The sequence below is a fragment of the Phoenix dactylifera genome, chromosome 1 (genome assembly GCF_051530095.1).
Source record: "Phoenix dactylifera cultivar Ajwa chromosome 1, Ajwa_hap1_PhDact_Kaust_v1.1, whole genome shotgun sequence".
In the NCBI taxonomy this organism is placed as follows: Eukaryota; Viridiplantae; Streptophyta; class Magnoliopsida; order Arecales; family Arecaceae; genus Phoenix; species Phoenix dactylifera.
This window is the reverse complement of record NC_143190.1, coordinates 40,805,687-40,823,490: the sequence shown is the minus strand read 5'-3', so window position 1 is coordinate 40,823,490 and position 17,804 is coordinate 40,805,687. Positions and strand designations below refer to the sequence as shown.

General features: G+C 43.4%; 2 long non-coding RNA genes across 2 annotated transcripts; both read right to left on the bottom strand.

The window, feature by feature from the left end:
• Positions 1–2,929: 2,929 nt before the first annotated feature.
• Positions 2,930–4,285, bottom strand: LOC148715263 (uncharacterized). The gene is made up of 2 exons (XR_015967290.2): positions 4,075–4,285; positions 2,930–3,135 (listed from the first exon to the last, which is right to left on the bottom strand). It is a non-coding gene; the product is annotated as an uncharacterized LOC148715263 (long non-coding RNA).
• A 2,962-nt stretch (positions 4,286–7,247) lies between these two features.
• On the bottom strand, positions 7,248–8,652 carry LOC148715262 (uncharacterized). The gene is made up of 2 exons (XR_015967280.2): positions 8,393–8,652; positions 7,248–7,453 (listed from the first exon to the last, which is right to left on the bottom strand). It is a non-coding gene; the product is annotated as an uncharacterized LOC148715262 (long non-coding RNA).
• Positions 8,653–17,804: the final 9,152 nt, after the last annotated feature.

The window sequence follows — 17,804 nt, the reverse complement described above, 5'->3', positions numbered from 1 at the left end:
TGCCCTAGGCACGATCGTTTTTAAGGGGGATGGGCCCGGTCTTTTCGGGCCAGCCCATCCGCCCTTTTTTTTTTTTGTTGTTGCTTTTTCTGGGGTATTACATACTCTCCCCCTTAAAAAAAATTTCGTCCTCGAAATTGACTTACTTGAAGCCTCAAACTTTAAAAAAAATGCATCCGGTATATCATCCCTGAGATCTCAAGTAGTCTCCCTTTCGGAGTACCTACTCACAAGATTTTGACATACAAAAATCACAGCATCTCAAAACTTGATTATTTCTATTTACCACACATAGTAAGTTCTTTTGATCTCCTTCAAAAGAATTCCAAACTCCCAACCTTAGATTAAAATGCCATAATTATATCCCAAGAAATTAATTTCTCTTGATTCTACACAGAGATCATAATTGGCTTGACAGAAATAGGAGAAATCTTTAGTATCAAATGCTCTTAATATTCTATAATCATTTTTCTTTTCTTTCTCCCACATCATTCCAACAAATAAGAGATTCATAGAATCAACAACATTCTCCTGAAACTAACTCAAGTATTTCATCATAATGCCTTTTAGATCAAATATTAATGATCTTAACCAGTTTCAAAATAAGTCAAACCACCACACTTCCGCTGCACACTCTGATTTAATTCATTTAATTCACTAAAGTCACAAAATGATTTCTGACTAAAGTATCACTTTGCATTGAGACTAAGAAACTCCAAATTTCAAATTTTCAAGTAGAACTAGAGCAAAATCTCTAGATCTTTTTGTTCTCGATTTATATAGAGTATACTTACCATAACTAACCCCCGATCCTTTAGTCAAGTTTAAGGTCACTATGTGATCTCCACAACCTTTTTAGAATCCAAAATATCTAGGTTTAATTTAAAGGGGTAATTCTTGTATTTCCTTAGCAATTTAATCAGAAAATCTACATTGATTTTTCTTCCAACAGAATTTACTTCAAATTCAATAGGTTAGAACTGTTGAGTCAATATCACTATGAGTAGGAATTAACTCTATCAACCTCCAGATCTTTCTTCACCAAGATTCTTAACATCCATCAACAATGCTATATATGATAATTCATATAAGCATCTCATGACCGAAGTCTCTACTCAATATGACATTTATTAGTGGCTTCATCAACAATGACAAGATTCCTGCTCAAATCTTAAATCTAGGCTTGAGTTTTAAATTAACACATCAAATAGTCTTCTACAATTATAAGTAAAATCCAGTAGCCCAATCCAAACATGAGAATTCAAATAATTAGAATTCTCCCATCAATATGCATACTCTATGGCCTCAAAATAATCAAATACATCATAGAAAATAGACCTATTTGCAATATCCAACATGCCAACACCAGATATAATCCACATACATTTTCAACTTCGAAGAACGTTCCTTTCAATATTATGAAATCTCCTTAGCTTACTCCAATACTAAATCAACGTACAAATCCCACTCTAATAATTAGCAGCAAAACCAAAAGTATGATCACATCAAAACCCACATCAAATTTGAACTTTCAAATCATTTAAATAATATCTGAACATGGCATACTCGATATGCCATTGTTGACCTACACTTATCTTAGGTCAAACCTCTCTTATCATGATCAAAGACAATTTATACTTTCCTTCTGCATGCATCGAAGACCAAACCGATGCATACATTTTATCACAATGCCCAGTGATCTTACAGCTTAAGCACTGAATTTAATTGTCATGTCCTAAGTGATCATAACTTTAAGCTATGACATATTTCTGTCACGATCCCTAGTGATCTTAAACATATGCTCAGATTCCAACTGGTCACATTTTCCAATAGTCTTAAACCTCAAACTTTAATGCCACTAAGGCCACAGTCCCTAGTGGTCTTAAACCTTAGATCATAATATTATTCTTGTTACAATCTCAAGTGATTATAAACCAAATCTCTGATAGTTTTTCTATCATAATTCTCCACTGATACTTACCTGAACATAAACCCTAGGATACCTTAACCTGGCTCTGATACCACTCTGTCACGCCCCGAACCCATCACCCGGGTCCGGCACGCGACCGGCCGCATGAGCCCTAGAGCAGTGCCCTAAAGATCATGCAAGGCCTAAGATAAACAACAATTCCAATAATTCCAATAATTCCATAAATGCCAAAATCAAAGATTGATGTAATCAATCAAATCCAGCCCAGTAAGAATCCCTACACTTCCGAACCAACACAATAATAATATGAATTTGAAAGCCACGATAAATTGATGCACATTTCATGAAATCATAAACCGACTGTCAAAAGGCTCAAGTAATCAATATAAGTATGCACGTCAAATATCAATGAAAGTCCAACCACGCAAGAATGATATAGCATACGATAGCTCATAAATCTTCATTAATGTTTTCAATGCTTTTTCTTTCCATTCTATATTAACTTGATCCGGATCAATTATCTTTCCGACTTTGGGCTACATCCCGGTCACGTTTCCGGCCCGTGACGGGGCAATCGATAGTATCACATTTCCAGCCTGTGATGGGGCAATCGATAGTATCACATTTCCAGCCTGTGACGGGGCAATCGATAGTATCACATTTCCAGCCTGTGACGGGGCAATCGATGGTATCACATTTCCAGCCTGTGACGGGGCAATCGATAGTATCACATTTCCAGCCTGTGATGGGGCAATCAATAATAACGAGATAAGCCCAAAGTCCCTGTTCATTTAATCAATTCACAAACACACATCCATTCCCTTTTCCACTTTATTTCCGGCCTAGACTAACCATGGTCACGTTTCCGGCCCATGACAGGGCAATCGCTATAACATGGTTAGTCCATACCACCACATCCATAAATTCAATTATGCAGGTATAAGTTATACACATACAAGCATCCATCACACTACCAACCACAAGCCAACACGATCAAAATATAATTAAATATAAAACTATTTTGCTTTGTCTGGATCATAGCATATCAAACATATATAGTGCAAAAATATGTATATCATGTAGGATTGGCGTACAAGGATTCTTACAGAAATTGTAGACAGACTCAAATACAGTCCGAATCACAACCTACGCGCTGGGGTGCTGAGTCCCCTGATCAAAACCTCCTGGCTCTGCCGACTCTTCCTCTACAACATCAATTACAAATCACAAACTAAATCATTTAATATTTAAATATTCCAAACCATAATTGATATTTACTATGGGGTCCATAACCAGATCCCCAAACATCTCAATCTTTCCAAGTCTAGGGCAGTCGGGGTGGCCCGACTCCCACCCTTGTACTACCGGCCCATGTCGTCGCCAGCCGTGGCCGCTGCCACGCCGGCGACGATGGCCAGTCCCGATGAAAAGACCAAAAGAAGGGTGGATGATAGAGAAGGGTTCTTCCTCCACCTCTTTGGTCCAAGGGCAACAGCCGGGGTGGCTGTGCCCTCACCTTCCCCACCCTCGGCCACCATTGGCCGAACCATCGCCGGCCACCCCTGCTGCAGTCACCGGCGATGGTGGCCGGCCAAGAGAAAGAGAGAAGAAGAAGTCTCTTCCTCTTCTTCTTCTTTTCCTTCTCCTCTTATTATTATTATTATTATTTTATTCTTATTTTCTCCTCCTCCTTCTTCTTCTTTCCAATCGACACTGTCCCCTACCCCTTTTTCTTCCATCATCAACCGAAGACCACCGAAATGGTGGTTCGGCTCCCCCCACCCGACGGCAGCCACAAGGGTCCACGACCACCGCCGCCGCCGCCTGTGGCCAGCCGCCATCGTCACCGCCGGTGGCCAACCGACGCGGAAGGGAGAAAGGAGATGGGATGGAACCATGCGGGAAGCCCTCGGTCCACCCATCCCGATCCCCAACAAGGCCCTAGGAACTCATCTCCACCCTTACACAACTCGATCAACCCCCAATGCCATGGATCCCGGCCAACCGGCGACCGGCGGCGGCCAACATTCGGAAGAGGGAGGCCGAAACAGGGGTACCCTGTTTCGGACTCTTTTCCGACGATCCGCCGGCCAAAATCCCACTCACACGACCCAAAAATCAAGCAATGAAGCACAAGGGCTTACCTCGGTCCGGCGGGATGCTCCGGCGGCCCTTCCGGCGAGGATTCGGTGGAGAAATCCATGAGTAAACCCACGGATCCGAGGCCTCTTCGTGCGTTTGGTGGGGATCCTCCTCCTTGACCGGCCGGCTCACGAGATCCGCTGCCTTCCCGGTGCTCAAACTCCCCCCGGCGACTCGGCTCCCTCCGGCGATCCCCTCTAACGCCGCCGCCGTCTCCCTCCTGTCTTCCCCCTCTCTTCCACGATCGTGCCCTAGGCACGATCGTTTTTAAGGGGGATGGGCCCGGTCTTTTCGGGCCAGCCCATCCGCCCTTTTTTTTTTTGTTGTTGCTTTTTCTGGGGTATTACATACTCTCCCCCTTAAAAAAAATTTCGTCCTCGAAATTGACTTACTTGAAGCCTCAAACTTTAAAAAAAATGCATCCGGTATATCATCCCTGAGATCTCAAGTAGTCTCCCTTTCGGAGTACCTACTCACAAGATTTTGACATACAAAAATCACAGCATCTCAAAACTTGATTATTTCTATTTACCACACATAGTAAGTTCTTTTGATCTCCTTCAAAAGAATTCCAAACTCCCAACCTTAGATTAAAATGCCATAATTATATCCCAAGAAATTAATTTCTCTTGATTCTACACAGAGATCATAATTGGCTTGACAGAAATAGGAGAAATCTTTAGTATCAAATGCTCTTAATATTCTATAATCATTTTTCTTTTCTTTCTCCCACATCATTCCAACAAATAAGAGATTCATAGAATCAACAACATTCTCCTGAAACTAACTCAAGTATTTCATCATAATGCCTTTTAGATCAAATATTAATGATCTTAACCAGTTTCAAAATAAGTCAAACCACCACACTTCCGCTGCACACTCTGATTTAATTCATTTAATTCACTAAAGTCACAAAATGATTTCTGACTAAAGTATCACTTTGCATTGAGACTAAGAAACTCCAAATTTCAAATTTTCAAGTAGAACTAGAGCAAAATCTCTAGATCTTTTTGTTCTCGATTTATATAGAGTATACTTACCATAACTAACCCCCGATCCTTTAGTCAAGTTTAAGGTCACTATGTGATCTCCACAACCTTTTTAGAATCCAAAATATCTAGGTTTAATTTAAAGGGGTAATTCTTGTATTTCCTTAGCAATTTAATCAGAAAATCTACATTGATTTTTCTTCCAACAGAATTTACTTCAAATTCAATAGGTTAGAACTGTTGAGTCAATATCACTATGAGTAGGAATTAACTCTATCAACCTCCAGATCTTTCTTCACCAAGATTCTTAACATCCATCAACAATGCTATATATGATAATTCATATAAGCATCTCATGACCGAAGTCTCTACTCAATATGACATTTATTAGTGGCTTCATCAACAATGACAAGATTCCTGCTCAAATCTTAAATCTAGGCTTGAGTTTTAAATTAACACATCAAATAGTCTTCTACAATTATAAGTAAAATCCAGTAGCCCAATCCAAACATGAGAATTCAAATAATTAGAATTCTCCCATCAATATGCATACTCTATGGCCTCAAAATAATCAAATACATCATAGAAAATAGACCTATTTGCAATATCCAACATGCCAACACCAGATATAATCCACATACATTTTCAACTTCGAAGAACGTTCCTTTCAATATTATGAAATCTCCTTAGCTTACTCCAATACTAAATCAACGTACAAATCCCACTCTAATAATTAGCAGCAAAACCAAAAGTATGATCACATCAAAACCCACATCAAATTTGAACTTTCAAATCATTTAAATAATATCTGAACATGGCATACTCGATATGCCATTGTTGACCTACACTTATCTTAGGTCAAACCTCTCTTATCATGATCAAAGACAATTTATACTTTCCTTCTGCATGCATCGAAGACCAAACCGATGCATACATTTTATCACAATGCCCAGTGATCTTACAGCTTAAGCACTGAATTTAATTGTCATGTCCTAAGTGATCATAACTTTAAGCTATGACATATTTCTGTCACGATCCCTAGTGATCTTAAACATATGCTCAGATTCCAACTGGTCACATTTTCCAATAGTCTTAAACCTCAAACTTTAATGCCACTAAGGCCACAGTCCCTAGTGGTCTTAAACCTTAGATCATAATATTATTCTTGTTACAATCTCAAGTGATTATAAACCAAATCTCTGATAGTTTTTCTATCATAATTCTCCACTGATACTTACCTGAACATAAACCCTAGGATACCTTAACCTGGCTCTGATACCACTCTGTCACGCCCCGAACCCATCACCCGGGTCCGGCACGCGACCGGCCGCATGAGCCCTAGAGCAGTGCCCTAAAGATCATGCAAGGCCTAAGATAAACAACAATTCCAATAATTCCAATAATTCCATAAATGCCAAAATCAAAGATTGATGTAATCAATCAAATCCAGCCCAGTAAGAATCCCTACACTTTCGAACCAACACAATAATAATATGAATTTGAAAGCCACGATAAATTGATGCACATTTCATGAAATCATAAACCGACTGTCAAAAGGCTCAAGTAATCAATATAAGTATGCACGTCAAATATCAATGAAAGTCCAACCACGCAAGAATGATATAGCATACGATAGCTCATAAATCTTCATTAATGTTTTCAATGCTTTTTCTTTCCATTCTATATTAACTTGATCCGGATCAATTATCTTTCCGACTTTGGGCTACATCCCGGTCACGTTTCCGGCCCGTGACGGGGCAATCGATAGTATCACATTTCCAGCCTGTGATGGGGCAATCGATAGTATCACATTTCCAGCCTGTGACGGGGCAATCGATAGTATCACATTTCCAGCCTGTGACGGGGCAATCGATGGTATCACATTTCCAGCCTGTGACGGGGCAATCGATAGTATCACATTTCCAGCCTGTGATGGGGCAATCAATAATAACGAGATAAGCCCAAAGTCCCTGTTCATTTAATCAATTCACAAACACACATCCATTCCCTTTTCCACTTTATTTCCGGCCTAGACTAACCATGGTCACGTTTCCGGCCCGTGACAGGGCAATCGCTATAACATGGTTAGTCCATACCACCACATCCATAAATTCAATTATGCAGGTATAAGTTATACACATACAAGCATCCATCACACTACCAACCACAAGCCAACACGATCAAAATATAATTAAATATAAAACTATTTTGCTTTGTCTGGATCATAGCATATCAAACATATATAGTGCAAAAATATGTATATCATGTAGGATTGGCGTACAAGGATTCTTACAGAAATTGTAGACAGACTCAAATACAGTCCGAATCACAACCTACGCGCTGGGGTGCTGAGTCCCCTGATCAAAACCTCCTGGCTCTGCCGACTCTTCCTCTACAACATCAATTACAAATCACAAACTAAATCATTTAATATTTAAATATTCCAAACCATAATTGATATTTACTATGGGGTCCATAACCAGATCCCCAAACATCTCAATCTCTCCAAGTCTAGGGCAGTCGGGGTGGCCCGACTCCCACCCTTGTACTACCGGCCCATGTCGTCGCCAGCCGTGGCCGCTGCCACGCCGGCGACGATGGCCAGTCCCGATGAAAAGACCAAAAGAAGGGTGGATGATAGAGAAGGGTTCTTCCTCCACCTCTTTGGTCCAAGGGCAACAGCCGGGGTGGCTGTGCCCTCACCTTCCCCACCCTCGGCCACCATTGGCCGAACCATCGCCGGCCACCCCTGCTGCAGTCACCGGCGATGGTGGCCGGCCAAGAGAAAGAGAGAAGAAGAAGTCTCTTCCTCTTCTTCTTCTTTTCCTTCTCCTCTTATTATTATTATTATTATTTTATTCTTATTTTCTCCTCCTCCTTCTTCTTCTTTCCAATCGACACTGTCCCCTACCCCTTTTTCTTCCATCATCAACCGAAGACCACCGAAATGGTGGTTCGGCTCCCCCCACCCGACGGCAGCCACAAGGGTCCACGACCACCGCCGCCGCCGCCTGTGGCCAGCCGCCATCGTCACCGCCGGTGGCCAACCGACGCGGAAGGGAGAAAGGAGATGGGATGGAACCATGCGGGAAGCCCTCGGTCCACCCATCCCGATCCCCAACAAGGCCCTAGGAACTCATCTCCACCCTTACACAACTCGATCAACCCCCAATGCCATGGATCCCGGCCAACCGGCGACCGGCGGCGGCCAACATTCGGAAGAGGGAGGCCGAAACAGGGGTACCCTGTTTCGGACTCTTTTCCGACGATCCGCCGGCCAAAATCCCACTCACACGACCCAAAAATCAAGCAATGAAGCACAAGGGCTTACCTCGGTCCGGCGGGATGCTCCGGCGGCCCTTCCGGCGAGGATTCGGTGGAGAAATCCATGAGTAAACCCACGGATCCGAGGCCTCTTCGTGCGTTTGGTGGGGATCCTCCTCCTTGACCGGCCGGCTCACGAGATCCGCTGCCTTCCCGGTGCTCAAACTCCCCCCGGCGACTCGGCTCCCTCCGGCGATCCCCTCTAACGCCGCCGCCGTCTCCCTCCCGTCTTCCCCCTCTCTTCCACGATCGTGCCCTAGGCACGATCGTTTTTAAGGGGGATGGGCCCGGTCTTTTCGGGCCAGCCCATCCGCCCTTTTTTTTTTTTTTTGTTGTTGCTTTTTCTGGGGTATTACAGCAATCTTGTCAACCTAGAAGCATTCTATAATTGAGATGCAACCACATTCTCTTTCTTGTGTACTGATGATGTTTTTTTCTCTTTTTTTTTAATAATGTAATCCATACAGACCATGCTAGTATCTCTACAAACTTTTAGGGAGTAAAGTTCTGTATCATGAAAGATGATCCTTTATGTGCTGCTTAGCGTCACCAGAACTGGAATTTGTATATCTAGAATATTTGTATTTTTAAGAGCGGCTCCAGTTGAAAAACCGTGTGGATATCACATCAAATTGCAGTGATTTTGTTTAAGTGGTCGTGTTCCGAGATCTATAATTTGAGCAAATATAGGCCTAGAACATGATGAAATTCATGTGATGTTATACTACTGGCACTCCTCTCAGTAGCAACCAATGTATTAAATTAACTATTGTTAAAAATCAAGATAGAATGCTCGGGCAAAGAAGTTATAGCCTTTCTAAGAATATGATAGTTACTCATCGTACCACTTGGGTTTGAAACAAAGCCCTTTCGCTCAAAAGAGGTGAGCGTGAACCAGATGAATTTCCTGCTGAAAGTTTCAAAAAAAAAAAATTATGATTCTGCCGCTAATGGGAGCGTTGGCCTACTGTCACTGTTTTAATCTTTCCAGATTTTATTACTTCTGATTGAAGTTAGTAAAATTTAGAAATGGAGTCTGCAAATGATGGTTGTAGTTTTGGCTACCAGCTTGAGGGTGATAGAAAAGCATTTCTTATATCAAAAGCATCGAAAAATTCCACCCATCTACCATGCTAGACTCATCAACCAACTCTATATTCTTTCTGTACATGATCTAGTATCGAATCTTGATGATATTGTAAGGACCCACTATTTTGGGCTAATGGGCCCGGCCTCTTCAAGACGGCCCATTAGCATCGGCCGAGGTCGACCACGATCGACCGATCGTAGGAGAGTGGGAGAGTAACTTCCAACTCCCGATCGTGCCGTGCTCCGTGGTGGGGGGATGGTGGGTGCAGTAGGTCCGTGAGGCGGCCGCGGCCAAAGAAGGAGAAAGGAGCGGAGATGAGGGAGCAATGGATCCGGATCGGGGGAAGCTGTTCATCCGGGGGATATCGTGGGAGACGATGGAGGAGAAGATGAAGGAGTACTTCTCCAAGTACGGGCAGGTGCTGCAGACGGTGATCTTGAGGGACAAGATGACGGGCCGGCCCCGGGGTTTTGGCTTCGTCATCTCTGCCGATCCTTCCATCCTCGACCGCGTCCTCCAGGACAGTCCCACCATCGATGGCCGGACGGTGGAAGCAAAAAGGGCTCTTTCAAGAGAGGAACAACAGGCATCCAAATCTGGAAACCCTGCTGTTGGCAAAACTGGAGGTGGGATAGGAATCGGCGATCCGGGCACAGTCAAGGAGGGCTTGGAGTAGCGGCGGGGACGGCGAACGGGGATTTCCCGCTACCTCCGGATCTCGGACGATTTCGGCCCCGGTGCCGGCGTCGTTCTTCTGTTGGGGCGGCACATCCATGCATGCGGCACTGCGGTGGGAATGTTGGTGATGATATATATATTTCTTTGCCATATTTGGTAGTTGAGTATCAGCTTATGGTTTTTAACTTTAATAATATATTTGGTATTGCAGGAGAATAATTTGCAAGATATGGGAACGGTTAAACGAGGTTTTTGACACCGTGGGTTCTAAACGAGATGTGAACTGTCTGAGAAGTTAATGTCTCGGTTGGAAGCATTGTAGCTTGTTCGATTGCAATAGATATAAGAATTTTTATATTGGATTGCTATTATGTATATATACATGTTATTGATTTGTACTGCTAGATTTGTATTGTGTGATTTATATTGATAGATTTGGTTTAGTATGTGATGGTATGTTTTATATGATTTTCAGTACGAATATACTTTCATGGCAGTATATATGTGACAACATGAATATGTGAACAATATTGAGAGAGATACACTATGTAAGTAGAAATTAATTTGACAAGTGTAACTTGTAAATCTGACGGATAAGATATAGTTTGGACTAACCTTATCATAAGATAGCATCCACGAGCTTATACATGGGATAGCTTTCACAGGCTTATGCGTAAAATAGCGTTCAAGGGCTTACGCATGTGATAGCCTCCATGAGTTCATACATGGGATAGCATCCATGGGCTTACGCGCAAGATTTTGTCAGTCTTGGATTGCATTATAATCTTGGTTAGTCCAAAGCCGAAAAAATATTGCTATGAAACTTAAAAATCAAGTTAATGAAAAATGAATGATAGGACATAAGAAATTGTTGTTGAACAATTGGTTAAATTTGAGATATATATATGTGTGTATGCTTCTTTGATAAGATAATAATGAGGGCTTATGTGCATATTATTTGAATGAGCTTTTCTTGTCACACCCCGGATCGGGTCCGCAATACGGCCGTGCTACTACAAGCTATTGCCTGCAATAACACGAAGCCTCATAAATGTTACAGCCCGCCTACGCGGGGCATGTGACCGTCGGGCCCACATAAGGGGAAACACGGGGCTCCCCTGCCAAATGTTGTCCGGTTCCGAGGTCCATACGCGCGCGCATGCCCCGCACTTAACCCCTCACCGATTTTGCTTCTCCCCAAAATGCATTTACAGGATTTGAAAACACCCGTCTCATATGCCTAGGCTCTGGAACGAGCCTCAAAATCATGTTTCAAATATCATTTTCATGCAATATATCATAATCATAATTCATACCTCATCATATATTTATAAAGAAATGCTATTTAACCAAATTCATGAATCATATGCAATTATATGCTTGATCCTAATTTTGGAAAAAAAACACGATATCAAATACTATTTCATCATTTCATACTTACAACTTAAACTGTAATTTGCAATCAATAAGATTTGTGCAGGGTCACTTATCTCGATTCGCTCTCGCAACTTTAATCTTGTCCTGACAAATTCTCTATACCTATTAAACAGTTCAAAATATATTTTTTATTATTTATTAATTAAAACTTTAAATTAAACTTGAATAGAACTTAAGTCCCAACCGGGTAATTGAACTAAAATCCACTTATTCACTATTTTCTTATTTTTATTTTTATTTTTTTCCTTTCTTTTTTTTTTCTTTTCCTTCTCTTTCCTTTCTCTTTCCTTTTTCTTCTTTTCTTCTCCTTTCTTTCTTTTTTTTCTTTTTCTCATTTTCTTCTCCTTCCTGAAGCTTCTCCCGACTCCTCTCTTCCTTCCACCGCGAAGAGAGGAGGGTGAGCTCGGGAGGGGTCGAGCCATGGCCGGTCGGCTCCCGCGGTCGTCACCCACGGCCGACGCTCGACGCCCGCATCCTCGGGTGGCCAGCGGCCGATGCTCGTGCCGGCGGCGCTCGCGGCCAAAGCTAATGGCCGCTACACGCGACGACGGACCGGTGAGTCCCCATTCCCCCTCCCCCTTTTTTTCCTCTTCTCCTCTCTTCTCCCTTCTTCTGATCCCTCATCTCCTTCCCCTTTTCTTCTCCTGCGACGGGAGGAAGGCGAACTCGGGAGGGACCGAGCCTCGGCCGGGAGCACCTGCGGCTGATGCCTGTGGCCGATTCCATGGTGTCCTCGACCGAGTCCGCGGGAGGGGAGGAAGGGCCTCCGGCCATCGACGTCTGCGACCACGACTGCGGCCAAGCTCACCGCGTCAGATCTGCGGCTAAGAACACCGGTTGGCTCTCCCTTCCTTCTTCCTTTTTTTTTCTTTCCGTTATCAAAAAGTAAGGGAACAAGGGTTAGGGTCTACGAGTGGTTGCGACGTCCCTTGTCCGGCTTCTCTGGTTCAAAGATTCAACTTCCTGAGGAAGAAGGAGATCCGTAATGGTGTAAATAGAGTCTTTGAGCGGTGGTAACCGCTTTAGCTAGGCGGCTGTGGCCCCTTCCGCCAAGAAAGAGGTGGCAACCTCCAGATGGGCTGCAAACAGGGATCTAGGTCGGCCCATCTGGCGGCCCAGACCCAGTTGTCACATTCTTCCCTCAAAAAAAATTTCGTCCTCAAAATTTACATACCTTAGTTCTTGAAGAGTTGCGGATGCTTTCCGCGCATTTCCTCCTCGAGCTCTCAAGTTGCCTCTCTTTCTGAGTGATTGCTCCACTGAACCTTGACATATGGGATGGTGCACCTTCGAAGAATCTGCTCCTTCCGATCAACGATGTGCAGAGGAATTTCTTCATAAGTTAGATTTTTATTTATCTGTAAGGGCTCGTATCGCACCACATGGTGGAGATCTGGAATGTATCTCCATAGGAGGGAAACATGGAAGATATTGTGTATACCAGACAGTTCTGGAGGTAGGGCCAATCTGTAAGCAACTTTACCTATTTTGTTTAGAATTTCAAATGGGCCAATGTAGCGAGGACTCGGCTTGTTATGTCTTCCAAATCTCGTGACACCTTTTGAAGGAGAAATCTTTAGGAATACATAGTCACCTTCTGCAAAACCCAATTCTCTTCTTCTTCTGTCAGCCCAACTTTTTTTCTATCCTGAGCTGCCTTAAGCCTTTGCCTGATCAGTAATACTTTGTCTCTGGTACTCTGAATCAACTTAGGACCTAGTAACTTCCGCTCCCCGATATCGTCCTAATGCAGAGGAGACCGGCATTTTTTTCTATACAGAGCTTCGTATGGAGCCATCTGGATGCTGGAATGATAACTGTTGTTGTAAGCAAACTCCACCAGAGATATATGATCATCCTAGCAGCCTCCCAGGTCAACAGTGCAAGCCCTCAGCATATCCTCCAAAGTCTGGATCGTCCTCTCTGATTGACCATCAGTTTGAGGATGATAAGCTGTATTGAGCCTTAGATCAGTGCCCATGGCATTCTGAAAGCTCTCCCAGAATCTAGACACAAAACGGGGGTCGCGATCAGATACAATGGTCACTGGTACTCCGTGCAGACGCATAATCTCATCAATGTATTTCTGTGCCAACCTATCCAGCGGAGTACCAACTCTATAGGATAGAAAGTGAGCCGACTTTGTAAGGCGATCTACAATCACCCATACTGCATCATTCTTTCTTACTGTCCTTGGAAGCCCAGTAATGAAGTCCAAAGTGATGTGCTTCTATTTCCACTCTAGAATTTCTAGGGGTTCTAGCAAACCGGCAGGCCTCTAATGTTCTGCTTTCACCTGCTGACAGGTCAAACACCGAGCCACAAAATCGTCTATCTCCCTCTTCATGCCATTCCACCAGAAATGCTCTCGTAAATCTTTGTACATTTTGGTGCTACCGGGGTGAATAGAAAAATGAGACTGATGAGCCTCTTCTAAGATTTTCCTTTTTAGATCAACATCATCTGGCACACATAGTCGACTTCTAAACCTCAAGGTACCGTCAGGGTGGACTTGGAATTCGGGTTGCAACCCTTTCTCCACCTCATCTCTGAGCCGACTCAGGCGTGTCTCCGACTGCTGAGCAACCTTTATTCTTTCAATCAGTGTTGGTTGCACCCTCAAATTGGCCAGTAGACTCCCCTCACTTTGTGTAACCACCTCAATCTGCATCATATCAAAATCTTTTAGAATCTGTTTCTGAGTGGTAAGCGAAGATATGGAGACCACTGCTGACTTTCTACTGAGGGCATCAGCTACCACATTGGCCTTTCCTCGGTGATACTTAATGTTGAGGTCATAATCTTTTAGTAGTTCCAGCCATCTTCTCTGCCTCATATTCAACTCTTTCTGTGTGAACATATACTTCAAGCTCTTGTGGTCGGTGTACACTTCACAGTGCCCGCCATAAAGATAGTGCCTCCAAATTTTCAGGGCAAAGACCACCGCTGCCAACTCCAAGTCATGTGTCAGATAGTTCTGCTCATAGGGCTTCAACTGTCTAGAGGCATAGGCTACTATCTTATCATTTTGCATTAGTACGCAGCTTAACCCTTTCTTGAAGGCATCACTATGGATGATGAAACCCCCAGTATTGGTTGGCAGAGTAAGAAAGAAGCAGATACCAACCTTTGCTTTAGCTCTTGAAAACTTTGCTCACAATCTTCACTCCATACAAACTTTGCTCGTTTCTGGGTCAAACGAATCAAAGAAGTAGCAATCCGAGAAAATTCCTCCACAAATCTTCTGTAATAACCAGCCAGACCTAAGAAGCTTCTAATTTCTGTAACATTGGTAGGACGAGGCCAATCCACCACTGCTTCATGTTCCTCTTTGCTCTTAGAATAGATCAGTATATCATCAATGAAAATAATAACAAACTGATTCAAATATCGCTTAAAGACTCTGTTCATTAGATCCATAAAAGCAGCTGGCACATTGGTTAGTCCAAATGGCATAACCAAAAATTCATAGTGCTCATATCTGGTGCGGAACGCAGTCTTCAGCACATCATCAGTTAGGATTTTTAATTGATGATACCCAGATCGCAGATCTATCTTGGAGAAAACTTGGGCACCTTATAGCTGATCAAATAAATCATCAATCCAGGGCAAAGGGTATTTGTTCTTCACTGTTACCTTGTTCAGCTTCCGAAAATCAATACATAGCCGCATGCTTCCATCCTTCTTCTTCACAAATAGTACAGGAGCTTTCCAAACACTCGGGCAGATAAATTTCTTCTCTAGGAGTTCCTATAGTTGAACCTTCAACTCTCTCAGTTCTGCCGGGGCCATTCGATAAGGGGAGTTCGAGATAGGTCCAACACCCGGTAAGAGATCGATCCGAAAATCAATCTCCCGATCAGGAGGTAATCCAGGCAGATCATCAGGAAAAACATCTGGATACTCTCTCACAACAGGCATATCATCTAGCCTTGTTTCTTTTGTAATGTCTACCACACAGGCTAGGTAGGCTTGACACCCCATCTTGAGGGCCTTCCTTGTACTCATAACAGAGATAATGTGCAAAGAGGGCTTCATGGTGGGTGCATCACCTTAGTAGAAAAATTCTAGTTCATTTGGTATCTGGAACACTACTCTTTTGCCATAGCAGTCAATATGAGCTTGATACTTGGACAACCAATTCATCCCAAGAATAACATCAAAGTCATGCATTCTAATTGTATCAGGTCTGCTATCAGCTTCCTGTCTCCTATCTGGATTATGCAGTTCTTAAAAATAGAATCAACCACTACTGTTTTCTTGAGAGGAGTAGCAACATGCAGTGGCACCTCTAGCTTATCAGGCATATGATTCAAAGATGTAGAGAACTTGGAAGATATAAATGAATGAGTAGAGCCAGAATCAAATAGAACATTTCTTTTTCTCCTTTTCTTCTCCTTCCTGAAGCTTCTCCCGACTCCTCTCTTCCTTCCACCGCGAAGAGAGGAGGGTGAGCTCGGGAGGGGTCGAGCCATGGCCGGCCGACTCCCGCGGCCATCACTCGCGGCCGAAGCCCGCGGCGCCCTTGGCCGCGCTTGTGGCAGACGCTCGACGTCCGCGTCCTCGGGTGGCTTGTGGCCGATGCTCATGCCGGCGGCGCTCACGGTCGAAGCTGGTGGCCACTGCACGTGATGACGAGCTGATGAGTCCCCATCCCCCCCCCTTTTTTTTCCTCTTCTCCTCTCTTCTCCCTTCTTCTGATCCCTCATTTCCTTCCCCTTTTCTTCTCCTGTGACGGGAGGAAGGCGAACTCGGGAGGGACTGAGCCACAGCTGGCGGCACCTGTGGCCGACGCCTGTGGCCGAGCACATGGCGTCCCCGATCAAGCCCGCGGGAGGGGAGGAAGGGCCTCCGGCCTTCGACGGCTACGACCACGACTGCAGCCAAGCTCACCGTGCCGGATCCATGGCCGAGAACACCGATAGGCTCTCCCTTCCTTCTTCCTTTTATTTTCTTACCGTTATCAAAAGGTAAGGGAACAAGGGTTAGGGTCTACCTTGCTCCGAAGTGGCTGCGACGTCCCTTGTCCGGCTTCTCTGGTTCAAGGATTCAACTTCTGAGGAAGAAGGAGATCCATAATAGTGTAAATAGAGTCTTTGAGTGGTGGTAACCGCTTTAGCTAGGCAGTTGTGGCCCCTTCCACCCGACAGCTGGCTCTCTCCGAAGAAGGAGGTGAACCTCCAGATGGGCTGCCGACAGGGATCTAGGTTGGCCCATCTGGCAGCCCAGACCTAGTTGTCACATTTCTAGTATTGAAATGGTATTCATTGTGCCCGGTATTGTTCATCTGATTATATTCCTATTACTTATGGTGTGGCGGTTTGGAATTTTTTCCGAGCTAGAAAAGCTCATATCCCTCCTTGCATTTTTTCAGAGTTGCAGGTTGCATAGTAATTAGCTATGGTTGAGATCACAGGTGGACGGGATAAATAGCTGGAACATCCTTGTTTCCAGTTGGATGAATGAATCTAGTAATTTTGTACATGTTTGTTACTTGTTATGAAATGAAATCATTTTTATTTATGGGTATTGAGGTTTTAATAAGTTTTTCAGGTCTAGCATATTCTCTAGGGCCCTGCTCTAGGGAGTGTACGGTCATGTCACATGGCCAACCTAAGCGGCAGGTTCGGGGCATGACAAATACACTGTGCAAGTTTTCATTCCTATCAAGTAAAACTAACTCATGTTGGAGCATGGAGCCATCTCACACTCTAGTTGTCCCCAAATTTTTCTCACTCATCCATGTTGAGCCGGAATGATGGCAAACATAATCTCCCTTTTTATTCCATTACTCCCCTTCTCCTCATTTTCCATCTCGTGGGTTTTATCAGATGGGTAAAATGCACCCCTCAAGTAAAATTATGCTATATAAACATGTAAGAATCGATTAGTGAAAAAAAGGGATCTTAAGTTAATTTAGCAGGATAGTGTTTGAACTGGTCCTGAAATCATGAGTGTCGATGCTAGTTCAAAATATAACTGAAAGATTACGTATTAGGTCTCAAAAATATATTTTGTAAACAGTAGGAAACTTTAGTTAATTTATTTTAGTTTTAGGTCCCTCTCATATGGTTACTATATATGCGTATCTTAATATCTTGTCCAAATAGGTACATGACTATAACTTATCTATATAAGTGGTCAACATTTTTTGCCTGGATACCCTTCTCAATATCAGATTTTGCATGAATATCTTTCCAAAATTGATATTTGC